Source organism: Pseudophryne corroboree, chromosome 4 (assembly GCF_028390025.1).
Source record: "Pseudophryne corroboree isolate aPseCor3 chromosome 4, aPseCor3.hap2, whole genome shotgun sequence".
NCBI lineage: Eukaryota > Metazoa > Chordata > Amphibia > Anura > Myobatrachidae > Pseudophryne > Pseudophryne corroboree.
This window is the reverse complement of record NC_086447.1, coordinates 579,821,202-579,835,102: the sequence shown is the minus strand read 5'-3', so window position 1 is coordinate 579,835,102 and position 13,901 is coordinate 579,821,202. Positions and strand designations below refer to the sequence as shown.

Genomic DNA, 13,901 nt, shown 5'->3' with positions numbered 1-13,901 from the left:
AAGACTGTATGGGTCCATTTATGCTCCAGGATATTGTAAAGTTAATCTCTAATTACTAATATATGTATAACGGTCCACAGGGAGCAGGGACAGGTCCGGTTACTGTAGAGGTGTGGCCTATCATGGAGGCATTGCCACATCCCCTGCAAAAAATAAATAAATAATGAAAATACATTATCAATAGAAGGACACTTAATAATCCATATATGGATTTGAAGAGTAGTTGACAATACAGTACCTTAGAAAATTATAACCACAGCTGAGACTTTATGGGGGATATTCAATTGTTTGAAAAGTCAGTTGGGTGTCTGCTTTTTCCTATCTGATAGGAAAAAACTACTCTGGCATTCCCAGTTCCCCCGGGCCTCCCCTGCTATTACTCTGTGTCCAGTACGATACCCTCTGGAGGCCAGGCACCCGGCTGTGAGGGCTGACATAGCACTGGTCCCAGCCAAAGTGCATGTTAGTGTAGCCTCCTCTGGTTTTGGCTGTTACCTGCATGGTTCCCAGGACATGCTGCCTTAGCCTTAGAATGGGGTTTACCTGGGATCTGCATGTTCTTGGAATTGTTTCGTATTGTTGCTGCGCTTGAGATTGACTGCGCAATCACAGCATAGTGTTTCATTGTGATTATCTAAGCTTAGTGAATGCAATCAACGTCAGCATGTTTCTTCATTCCCACCTTTGCGCCCACTTGACTTTTGCTGCCTGTGTTGTAATATTGTGTTCAAAGCAGGTTTTGAGAATGTTGTTGCTTATGCCCTATCTAGGTTTCAGTGGACGAGGTCTAGGCTGCTTGTGTATGATGCTGACGAGTGTGATGAGATCTTATGTCTCGCAGATCATCAAACCAGGCTGGAAGGTTTAGCCTAGCAGTAGCTTTCACCTGGTACATTTCATGCATATGAGACAGCATAGCACAAATGTTAATACTTTTCTCGGAATCAAGTTCATACAGCTAAGCATGGGCATTTTGCAATACTTTCTTTTTTATGGCTGCTTTACTTTTCTGGTCATTTAAGGAGCTGTATCTCGTTTGCTCGCTGTTATATAAGTTTTTTCCCTTCATCATCATGAAGGCCTTTTAGGGTTGGGTATGGCCTTCCAACATCAATATGATTCCTAAATTTCTGCCAGCAGTTGCAGTTTCCTTATCTTATGATGCTTTTGCGATGGCCTTTCACTGGACTTTTTGGGTGTTGGAGTTGGATCCCTCCGAAATGGCTGTGCTAACACTGGTGTGGGATAAGTGCCTGCTTGGCATCAGTGTTGTGTTAGGGTCAGCACTCTATAACAGACCCTGTCTGCTTCTGCATAAGTTTGGATTTGTCCAGTGATACGTATCAGTGTTTATATGTCCTCCCAGCTGGGTGGAGCACAGTTTTGGCTCTACATGCTGATGGGTCCTCTTTAAATAAATTCCAATTTGCCTGGGCTTTAAAACATGGGGGGTTATTCAGATTGGACTGCTTTTTTTCCACGTGCTGGTGGCCACCCATTGCAGGGCAAGGACACTCAGCATGCTGACCATGCCAGCCAGCGGCTGCGACCACAATTTAATTGTGGCCCTACACACTGGCCGACATCAGTCAAAGATATGAACGAACTCGTTCATAAATGAACGAAATACCGTTCATATCTTTGAGTGTGGAGGCTCCAGCGATGAACGATGCGCGGCCCCACGCTCGTTCATGGCTGGTTCCCCGTCAGCTGTACATGCAGGCCAATATGGACGAACTCATCATTATTTGCCTGCACTTCAATGCAGCCGGGTGACGGGGGAAGTGAAGAAACTTCACTCCCCCTGTCACTGCCCCTCCACCGCCGGGTCGCCCGTCGTCCGTATCCGCCGTCGGGCAGCTCGGCGGCGGATCGGCCAATGTGTAGGACCCATAAGCCTACATCTGCAAAAGATTTTCTGTATCTGTGTCACAGGGACTCATGGCTTCCAGATCCATCTTGGGACCTTGGGACCAGATGAAGCAGACTGTGGGTGAAACTAGGAGACTTGATGAGTGCAGAACTGAATTAAGGCTTCAGGGGGCCCAGGGTACTTAAGACAGTGTGGCCCTAAAATCTAAATTTAAAATCACAACACCTTCAATCAATACAAAGAAAATTAGAATTAGGTGGTAAATTTTAAAGAATCTTTCAAATAAGAAGCACACACATGTGTATATATAATATATATGTGTGTGTGTGTACGTATATATATGTATATATATATATATATATATATATACTCGGCACTCCAGTAATAATTTGTAGATAGTACTGGTGCCTTTCCATACAAAGCTGTTTGTTTCAATAGGAACATACGGAAGCGGCACTCTGTGGTTTTATAACAAGAACAGGACATCACCCAGTTACTAGCAGCAACATTTCGGTTTTTATTAAACCGTCATCAGGCTTACATAAAAAATACAAACAATGCTCTTATCTATATCACCTTCAAACACCATGTGCAAACAGGTCCCAGGCCATTCAAAAACCTGAACTTCAGCTGACATCATTAACTGAGGACCACAAGTGCAATAGAAACCAATTAACCCTACACCAACCAAAAATACATTAATCCAGCAAAACATGACTTTCATGCATGGAAAGATGATATTCGAAATAGTCCGACTGAATGATTACAAACAAAACACATGGCACTGCTGGTATAGAACAATAATAAACAATCATATAAAAATAGATCACAGAAAACTATAAAAAGACAAACATTCATTTAAACCATGGGGTGCTATGGTGTTTAAATAATGGATCCAACGTTTTTCACATTGCAATAGTAATTTATCCCTGTCTCCACGTCTCCTGCTCTCCAGAATATGGTCAATCATTTTGTATCTGAGACTTGACAGATTATGTCCCGCAGATACAAAATGCTTGGCCACCGGTTGCTCAGAATTTCTACCCTCAATGGCCAATTTAATAGAGCTCCTGTGTTGTGCCATGTGCTCCCTGAATGTACATTTGGTCTTTCCTACATAAAATAGCCCGCATGGGCACTTAATGTAATAGACCACATATCTGGTGGTACATGTAAGACAATGTGAGATCTGAATTACCTTGCCAGACTGTGGATGACAAAAGGAGCTACCTACATCTAAATAGATGCACGTAGTGCATCCCAAACACCTGTAATTCCCAGGTTTCTTAGTCAGGAAGTTAGTAGGATTGGAAGTGGTAAATTCTGATATATCCGAGTGCACCAACATGTCTTGTAAATTGCGGCCTCTACGATAGCAGGGAAGTAAGCGTTTATGTGCCAAAGATTTAAGTTCCGGATCCGTCTGGACAACTGGCCAAATCTTCTTGGCCTTAGAAGTTATTGCCTTACTGGCTGTGGTATACTGTATTTATTAACAAGCACCATACTCTTTTGTGCATCCTTATTACTACTGTTAGTAATAGATTTAAATTGCGGTTCCGCTAGAGCTCGTTGTTTAGCTTGCTGTAATAGTTTCATAGAGTAACCACGTTGGAGAAATTTACTAATCATGAAATTCATCTGTCTTAATTCATCACTTGGATCACTACAAATGCGGTGCACTCGCAGTAACTGCGAGAACGGAAGACCTTTTTTGAGGGGCTTTTGAAGCCAATAAATAATGGATTACAAACAAAACACATGGCACTGCTGATACAGAACAATAATAAACAATCATCTAAAAATAGATCACAGAAAACTAGAAAAAGATAAACATTCAGGTTTCTGAATGGCCTGGGACCTGTTTGCACATGGTGTTTGAAGGTGATATAGGTAAGAGCAGTGTTTGTATATTTTATGTAAGCCTGATGACGTTTTAATAAAAACCGAAACGTTGCTGCTAGTAACGGGGTGATGTCCTGTTCTTGTTGAAAAACCGCAGAGTGCCGCTCCCATATGTTCCTATATATATATATATATACACACACACAGTGGTCGAATTGGAAATTTTGAAGTGGGGGTATAGAAAAGTGAAGGCTGGTATTAAGCGTGTGCCACGCTCTGGAAAAGGGGGGGTGGCCACTCAGAAGAGGCATGCCCTTATGTGTAGTGTACCACACCATATACCCCTTATACACATTATGCACCACAATAGCAGGACCCCTTATACTATCTAGTAATGGTGCTCCTTACACATTACATATTATGCCTCATAGAATGAGCCAAAATGCAAATGGAATGAGCCAAAATTCACACTATGCCACATGGAATGAGCAAAAATTCACACAGAATGAGCCAAAATTCACATTATGCCACATGGAATGAGCCAAAATCCACATTATGCCACATGGAATGAGCCAAAATTCACACAGAATGAGATGAAATTCTCATTTTTCCACACAGTATGAACCAAAATTCACATGGAAAGAGCCAAAATTCACATTATGCCACACAGTATGAGCCGCAAATCAGGGACAGGGAGAGTGACAGCAGGGACATCGGGACAGGGAGAGTGACAGTAGGGACAGTGACAGCAGGACATAGGGACAGGGAGAGTGACAGCAGGGACATAGGAACAGGGCGAGTGACAGCAGGGACATAGGGACAGGGAGAGTGACAGCAGAGACATAGGGACAGGGAGAGTGACAGCAGGAACATAGGGACAGGGAGAGTGACAGCAGGGACAGGGAGAGTGACAGAGAGAGGGACATAGGGACAGGGAGAGTGACATAGGAACAGGGAGAGTGACAGAGAGAGGGACATAGGGACAGGGAGAGTGACAGAGAGAGGGACATAGGGACAGGGAGAGTGACAGAGAAAGGGACAGCAACGATTTACAGAAGGGAGAGAGAAAGGCAGCAGTGAAAAATTAGCTAATCAGCAGCGGCGATGTGGAGGAGGCTGTGACTGGCAGCGTAAAGGTTGTGGTCAGCAGCAGTGCAGAGTTGGCTGTGGTCGGTGGAGTAGGAGGCTGTGGGTGCAGGAAGCTGTGGACGGCAGCATGTGGGAAGCAGCAGTGTGAAGTAGGAGGCTGTGGGCGGCAGTATGTGGGAGGCAGCAGTGGTGCGAAGGAGACAGTGGGCGGCAGTGGCCTTTGGCGCGGCTCTGGTCTGCCCGACCGCCGCTATATCAAATCTGCCACGGACCGGCAGCTAATCAGATTGGCTACCGGTTCAATAGCACCGAATTTGAATACTGTGGCAGCGGGGGTCTCAGTCTGTGCTTGAAGTGGTGATATGCCATACCAGCGTATACCGGCCCACTTTGAGCACTGTATATATATATATATATATATATATACATATATATATATCCATACATACATACATACATACTATAACAGGAGACTTGCTAGAATGTGCTCTGTTACAAAAATCCACCAATGACCGATTTCAGGCTTGTGCAAAAACAACAAATACCTTTTATTCAGGTAGCTCAAAAACAAAGATATACATAAAAGAAAGATCACTGACTTTAGTATAAACAACCAGGGAGGTTAGGTCCTGCCTCAGTCCCACTTACTTAATAAGGAACCCTTCAGGTCCTGGCATCCTGACACTAGTGGCCCAGCCCTCTGGATCCCACTGTCCCTAGCAGGCCTATCACCTGGACACTAATTGCCTTCAGGAGCCCTGACTAATGGGAGAAAATCTGTTTTAAACCCAGCAGCCAGGTGCTGGTTGATGAAGCAGCTTATTGGGCTAAGAAGCCTGTAAGACCTGGTCTGGGCCAAATGGATGGGAACCTGGTCCATCCATGCTTCCACACACATAGCTATATATATATATATATATATACACACACACACACACACACACACACACACACACACGCATACATACATACATATATACATACATATACATACCTCCCAACATGACCCTCTCCAGGAGGGACACCATACTCTGCTTCTGGACTTCCCTCTTAATTTATGATTGCCATCACCTGTGTTGAACAGGTGAATGGATAAGAAAGGTGTTTCAGCACAGGTGCCGGCAATCATAAATTAAGAGGGAAGTCCAGAAGCAGAGCATTTTGTCCCTCCTGGAGAGGTACATGTTGGGAGGTATGCATATATATATATGTTAATCATATATATTCTCCTTATTATGCTGCAAGGTGCAGCTGAACTATGCTGTCAGTAAAATAAATTTGGTGCATATTTAAGGACTAAGACTGGTGAGTGCTCCATTTTTCTGGTTTTTATATATATATATATATATATATATATGTAAATAATGAAGTGCAATAGAGCGCCTACTGGTGTTTATCAGGATTCTGGATTTATAGGATTTCTATATAACCAGTTCACCATGTGAAAAGTGCAAAGTGTAAGTTAAGAAGGATTGACTTAGCTTCCTTGGGAACAGCTTCAGTCTGATGACACTTTTAGGACATGTAAAACAGAAATAAAAACCAACATAGTGTGTACTGTTTGATTATATACAATGTTCAACACTTTAGGGACCTTGCTAGGTACATCTTGAAAAAGGGGTTAAAATCCCCGAAACGTTGATGTAAATTATGTATTGCTGAATACATCATCTTTTCATCAGTCCCCGAGTGCCGCAGTTTTTCTCTTCTATATATATATGCGATAGAGTAGGAGGACATACCCCATTACGTTCCTGTCCAGCATTGGTGAGGCGGGGTGGGGCGGAATAGGAGGACACGCCCCATGACGCGGTATGCGTCAGAGGAGAGGTGCGGCTCGAGGGAGAGCCTATACCAATAAGATAGCCCTCTCTCTGACTCCTATTTATGAAATGAAAGATCGAGCAGGGGGAACTATTTAACTAATTAGTAGGTGGAACGCAGATTGGAACGCATGCTGGAAGTATGCCTGTCCGATCAGGTGTTAGTAATTTAGCACTTTTAAAGCGGCTAAAGATCTGTTCAAGGTATAAATTAAATATTTAATCCACATTAAACAATTACTAACACCTAAGGATCCCTATAGAAGAGAAATATGGATTTATAAATAAAGTTTTTTGGCTCTTTTCAGGCTGATCTAATTATTAAGAGTTATCTAATCAAAGGAAGTGATGTAATTGTGCTAGCAGCTTAAATAACAGCTGCACCAATTACCACTTCATTCTGTGATTTCCACACACAGCCAAATCTTCTCCAGGGTGAGTCCTCACATCATTTCTATTTGTTTCACTTTTTGAAGGCTTTAACTATTAATTATGAATGTAATTCTTTTGCCGGTCTGGTACCGAGGAGTTGAGATTTTTCTTGCTGTTAAAAGTTTGGATTTAGCTATTTGTGAGAACTGTGCCTTCTTATAAATAATGATAGTTTTCCTGTAAGAAAATTTACTCTGTGAAACTTATTGTAAATTGTTACTATCCCTATGGTTGTTACTGTGCCCTCTATTTTGACAACAACAATGTTTCCATTTCTTTGAAAGGATCTATTCCTTGAGACCTATTGAGGAAGTTGCATCTCTTTTACCCTTGTGATTATCAAACCAGCCATATAAGCTTTGGTATGTACACTCATATATGTGCTAGTGATCTTCTATGACTGACACACCTTACACTAAAAACTAAAATTGAATGCTTTCAGAATTTTACGTGAGTCAACATTGAAACCAGAAATAATTTTCACCATAAGAGTAGAAGACCACATTTTAGGTATATCTATAATAAAATCGGCTTGACCATGTAATAAATTGCATGGACAAGTATTTCTATATAAATACCAATATTTGTATATTTCTTTGGCAGTCTGCAAAAACGCCAACATATGGTTGCTGACAGTCCCAATGGACTATGATTAAGAATTTTTTTTAGACGGCCCTGGAGGAATTTTGATTAGTTTTAAGGTATGTTATTTTTCATTTTATTTTTTAGGATTAATTATGAGGTGGGAAACCATTAAAAATGGCCTCCATCTAATTCCCTTTCTCCTCCCATCAGGCAGTGTTTACAAAAACACTATTCTATAGATTTTATATACATAAAGGATAACCACTTAAGCTCCAGTCAGAAGCACGAATATAGGAGCTTTACCCATTAAATTCTAATAAAGGAGAATTTGATTAATCCCTATTTAGAGGTATGTCTCAGTCACTATTTGTAACATCAAAATGGATAATAATAATAAAAATGTCCTAGTAGTTCCATCAAATAAACACATCTTAGAATGTGTTATTTATATTTTAGGTTACGATCTGCCATAGAAATTTATCAAGTGCAATTCATCCTTTTCCCTATATGTGGTAGGTATATATATATATACAAAAAATGTTTTGCATACCAAAAATATATGTCTATACATATATATATACATATATGTATATATAATTTCCCTATCTCATAATAGCAGTTTTTCTCAAATAGAACATTATCTTTTTCCCCAAACAAGTTACCCCTGATGAAGTCGATCAGACGAAACGCGTTGGGTTTGTCAGTGAGAAAATCACACCCTAGTTTGTGAAGATACTCCCTTCGAGCTTGCACCTTGAAAAAGGTGAGGGAGTATCTAGAATCCATCCTACAAACATGTTGGTTGTGGCTGTGTTTTATTGATACAATTTTATCTTGAATTGTGTACCAAAATTCATATGTTCAAATATATGTTATTAAAAAAAACTTTTTATTAATTGGCCTGTTGGCCTCTTGTTTGGGTGACTTTTTGGTGAGGGGTGTCTGTTACAGGTCCCCAGATCTAAATATCCTCCAGTCTACATTTTCCGACGAATTAACCGCTGGAAGATTTGTGTAACTACATTTCACTATTAGCGCACTTGGGAATTTATGTTCTCTGCATGTGTTTGAGGTTTTCCAACAAAGACCTCTCCCAGTGTGCCGCTTCTGAGTTGGCGCAAGATAAAGATACTTCTGTGTATTTATATATATATATATATATATATATATATCAGAAAATGAAGTGAATAAGAGCGCCTAGTAGTGTTGGTGTGGAAATTTATATAAAAGATAACTTAGCTTAATAAAACTTTCAGCCTGATGATTCTCAGAGGTAAAACATGTAAAAGAGAGATAAAAAACAACATAGTGTGTACTGTTTTCAAACGTTTTTCAAAGATGCAAGCATTAGGAACTTTGCTGATTCCAATAATTTTGATGTAATAAAAACAGTAACAATTTATTAAACAGTAGTCCTGTCACAACCACAGGTGGTAGATAAAAGTAATTAAAAGAATATATCTCGTCTGGTCATAAATATAGGTAGCACACGTACAGACTCAGATAATATAAACAGCTTATCTGTCCGCATATGGAAAAACCATAGATAAAGAGGAGTATTCAGGCAGATTCTCTATCTGTAATAGCAGGTATCAAACGTACAGGATTAGAATAAAAAAACAGCTTATCTGTCCGCAAATGGGAAGTCCAAGGGATAAGTATCAAGTTCCTGTCCCAACGCGTTTCGTCCTTTGCATGAGGACTTCATCAAGGGGATAACTCATATGGATATTACAGGATATTTATACCATAGTGGGTAGTCACATGTGAGCAAGTTAACGTGACATCACTTCCTGTCAGTAATGATGGTGAGTTTAAAAAAGCAAATAACCATCATATATCTGTCAATATAGTGTAGGATCAGTAGGTGGATTAAACTAGTTCACAGCAGAGATAAATTTAGAAGGTAAAAATGAAGAAATGAAATGGGATAAGAGAAACCGATGTGGAACGCATATGACGTCACTTCCGCCCAATTGGAGCGCATTACGTCACTTCCCGGGGGTGCGCTCCAATTGGGCGGAAGTGACGTCATATGCGTTCCACATCGGTTTCTCTTATCCCATTTCATTTCTTCATTTTTACCTTCTAAATTTATCTCTGCTGTGAACTAGTTTAATCCACCTACTGATCCTACACTATATTGACAGATATATGATGGTTATTTGCTTTTTTAAACTCACCATCATTACTGACAGGAAGTGATGTCACGTTAACTTGCTCACATGTGACTACCCACTATGGTATAAATATCCTGTAATATCCATATGAGTTATCCCCTTGATGAAGTCCTCATGCAAAGGACGAAACGCGTTGGGACAGGAACTTGATACTTATCCCTTGGACTTCCCATTTGCGGACAGATAAGCTGTTTTTTTATTCTAATCCTGTACGTTTGATACCTGCTATTACAGATAGAGAATCTGCCTGAATACTCCTCTTTATCTATGGTTTTTCCATATGCGGACAGATAAGCTGTTTATATTATCTGAGTCTGTACGTGTGCTACCTATATTTATGACCAGACGAGATATATTCTTTTAATTACTTTTATCTACCACCTGTGGTTGTGACAGGACTACTGTTTAATAAATTGTTACTGTTTTTATTACATCAAAATTATTGGAATCAGCAAAGTTCCTAATGCTTGCATCTTTGAAAAACGTTTGAAAACAGTACACACTATGTTGTTTTTTTATCTCTCTTTTACATGTTTTACCTCTGAGAATCATCAGGCTGAAAGTTTTATTAAGCTAAGTTATCTTTTATATAAATTTCCACACCAACACTACTAGGCGCTCTTATTCACTTCATTTTCTGATCTCTATCCTTATACTGTGTGAGAGCTGCCACTCATTCACATATGAGGTGTGTTATATTATATTAAAATAGGATACTTAATAATTCCGATAACTTTATTTTTATATAAGTGTCCTATCGGGTGTATCTAGGCGCTATTCTCTATTGCTCCACATATATATATATATATATATATATATATATATATATATATATACAGAAACCAGAAAAATGGAGCACTCACCAGTCTTAGTCCTTAAATATGCACCAAATTTATTTTACTGACAGCATAGTTCAGCTGCACCTTGCAGCATAATAAGGAGAATATTAACAGATGTCACGAAAGCTGTCTCATCCAAAACCCCAAATCATCAGCTGCATTTGGGGTTTTGGATGAGACAGCTTTCGTGACATCTGTTAATATTCTCCTGATGATGGTCTGTGTGGGACCGAAAACGTTTGAGATACCTTATTATGCTGCAAGGTGCAGCTGAACTACGCTGTCAGTAAAATAAATTTGGTGCATATTTAAGGACTAAGACTGGTGAGTGCTCCATTTTTCTGGTTTCTACAATTGGATGCTCGTGAGAGCCTCTGTGGATGACACCCCAGCGGATGGATTTTGATCTAAACGTGAGTGCGACCCATATATTTATATATATATATATATATATATATATATATATAGATATAGATATAGATATATAGATATATATACACTGCTCAAAAAAATAAAGGGAACACTAAAATAACACATCCTAGATCTGAATGAATGAAATATTCTTATTAAATACTTTGTTCTTTACATAGTTGAATGTGCTGACAACAAAATCACACAAAAATTATCAATGGAAATCAAATTTATTAACCCATGGAGGTCTGGATTTGGAGTCACACTCAAAATTAAAGTCGAAAAACACATTACAGGCTGATCCAACTTTGATGTAATGTCCTTAAAACAAGTCAAAATGAGGCTCAGTAGTGTGTGTGGCCTACACATGCCTGTATGACCTCCCTACAATGCCTGGACATGCTCCTGATGAGGTGGCAGATGGTCTCCTGAGGGATCTCCTCCCAGACCTGGACTAAAGCATCCGCCAACTCCTGGACAGTCTGTGGTGCAACGTGGCGTTGGTGGATGGAGCGAGATAAGATGTCCCAGATGTGCTCAATTGGATTCAGGTCTGGGGAACAGGCGGTCCAGTCCATAGCATCAATGCCTTCGTCTTGCAGGAACTGCTGACACACTCTAGCCACATGAGGTCTAGCATTGTCTTGCATTAGGAGGAACGCAGGGCCAACCGCACCAGCATATGGTCTCACAAGGGGTCTGAGGATCTCATCTCGGTACCTAATGGCAGTCAGGCTACCTCTGGCGAGCACATGGAGGGCTGTGCGGCTCCCCAAAGAAATGCCACCCCACACCATTACTGACCCACTGCCAAACCGGTCATGCTGGAGGATGTTGCAGGCAGCAGAACATTCTCCTTGGCGTCTCCAGACTCTGTCACATCTGTCACATGTGCTCAGTGAGAACCTGCTTTCATCTGTGAAGAGCACAGGGCGCCAGTGGCGAATTTGCCAATCTTGGTGTTCTCTGGCAAATGCCAAACGTCCTGCACGGTGTTGAGCTGTAAGCACAACCCCCACCTGTGGACGTCGGGCCCTCATACCACCCTCATGGAGTCTGTTTCTGATCGTTTGAGTAGACACATGCACATTTGTGGCTTGCTGGAGGTCATTTTGCAGGGCTCTGGCAGTGCTCCTCCTGTTCCTCCTTGCACAAAGGCGGAGGTAGTGGTCCTGCTGCTGGGTTGTTGCCCTCCTACGGCCTCCTCCACGTCTCCTGATGTACTGGCCTGTCTCCTGGTAGTGCCTCCATGCTCTGGACACTACGCTGACAGACACAGCAAACCTTCTTGCCACAGCTCGCATTGATGTGCCATCCTGGATGAGCTGTACTACCTGAGCCACTTGTGTGGGTTGTAGACTCCGTCTCATGCTACCACTAGAGTGAAAGCACCGCCAGCTTTCAAAAGTGACCAAAACATCAGCCAGAAAGCATAGGAGCTGAGAAGTGGTCTGTGATCACCACCTGCAGAACAACTCCTTTATTGGGGGTGTCTTGCTAATTGCCTATAACTCCCACCTGTTGTCTATTCTATTTGCACAACAGCATGTGAAACTGATTGTCAATCAGTGTTGCTTCCTAAGTGGACAGTTTGATTTCACAGAAGTGTGATTGACTTGGAGTTACATTGTGTTGTTTAAGTGTTCCCTTTATTTTTTTGAGCCGTGTATATATATATATATATATATATATATATATATATATATATATATATATATATATAAGATAACCTACAACCTAATACAGCAAGCCTTACTGGGGATTTTTACCCTTTGCTGCTGGTAGGCTCTACTGTGCAACAGGGATGCTGGCTGGGCACAGGCTGGCTCCACAGTCCACACACCGTCCTCCTTGATCCCGGCAGCCTGCGCGCCCAGCCAATGACTGAGCCGCAGGCTGCTGCTCTACAGATTATTGGACAGCTGAGCCGTCACTCAGCTGTCCTTCCTGTTCACACTCCCTGTGTGCGGCTCCAGCATTTTAATGCTTTGGTGAGCTGCGAGCTGCTGGGGCACGTAGCTCAGCTGCTGCCCTGCGTGTGTAGCGGCTGTGCTGGTAGCGTTGCACAACAGATCGGACCAGAGATCCGATCTGCAGCGGCGGGGGCCCTTTTGAAAAAGGGGGCCCGAGGTACTTACCCCCGGGGCCCCCCTCTTAATCCATCTCTGGATGAGTGGTCTGCTGATGGAGCAGGTATAGACTAAAGCTGTCTGTGACAAAACCAACCCTGGCACTCTGAACTGGAATCTGCACAAGGATACAGAACTGGAATCTCAGCCAAGAGCGCCTAGAACCGCTCATATGGAACTAAACCCCAGCCCCTGACATACAGTAAGAGCTAAAGGCTCTTATGTGTAGGCTCTCCAGTGTAGAAACTTAGTCCAAGAGAAACCAAACCCCAGTACCAACCTATGGATATCAGCCAGAGGGACGGAACAAGAGTCCAAAAATGTACTCAGTGTAGGGGAACCTCCGGGAACAACCACAGCAGATGAAAACATTGGAAGACAGGATAGAAGCAGACTGCTGAGGACTGCAGACACAGGATTACTGGTAGATAACAGGAGTCCACTCAGCAGGATATAAATGACAGAGAGCAAACAATAAACAGTAAGCACAATAGTAAAAACAGAAACAGCACAGGAAAGACATCAGTCTTTCCTGTGCTGTTTCTGTTTTTACTATTGTGCTTCTGTATCTGACCATCTACTGTTTGCTGTCTGTCATTTAAAGCCTGTGGACAAGGCACTATCTAGGGAAGACATTTTTCTGGCAATGAGCTTTTCTCCTGAAGGGATTCTTTCTCTTTGTTTTCCCTGTCTGC

At 41.6% G+C, this 13,901-nt stretch overlaps 1 long non-coding RNA gene across 1 annotated transcript; it reads left to right on the top strand.

Moving 5' to 3' along the window:
- Positions 1-7,013: 7,013 nt before the first annotated feature.
- On the top strand, positions 7,014-8,488 carry LOC134911623 (uncharacterized). The gene is made up of 7 exons (XR_010176717.1): positions 7,014-7,065; positions 7,347-7,424; positions 7,505-7,572; positions 7,666-7,763; positions 7,858-7,996; positions 8,104-8,159; positions 8,306-8,488. It is a non-coding gene; the product is annotated as an uncharacterized LOC134911623 (long non-coding RNA).
- Positions 8,489-13,901: the final 5,413 nt, after the last annotated feature.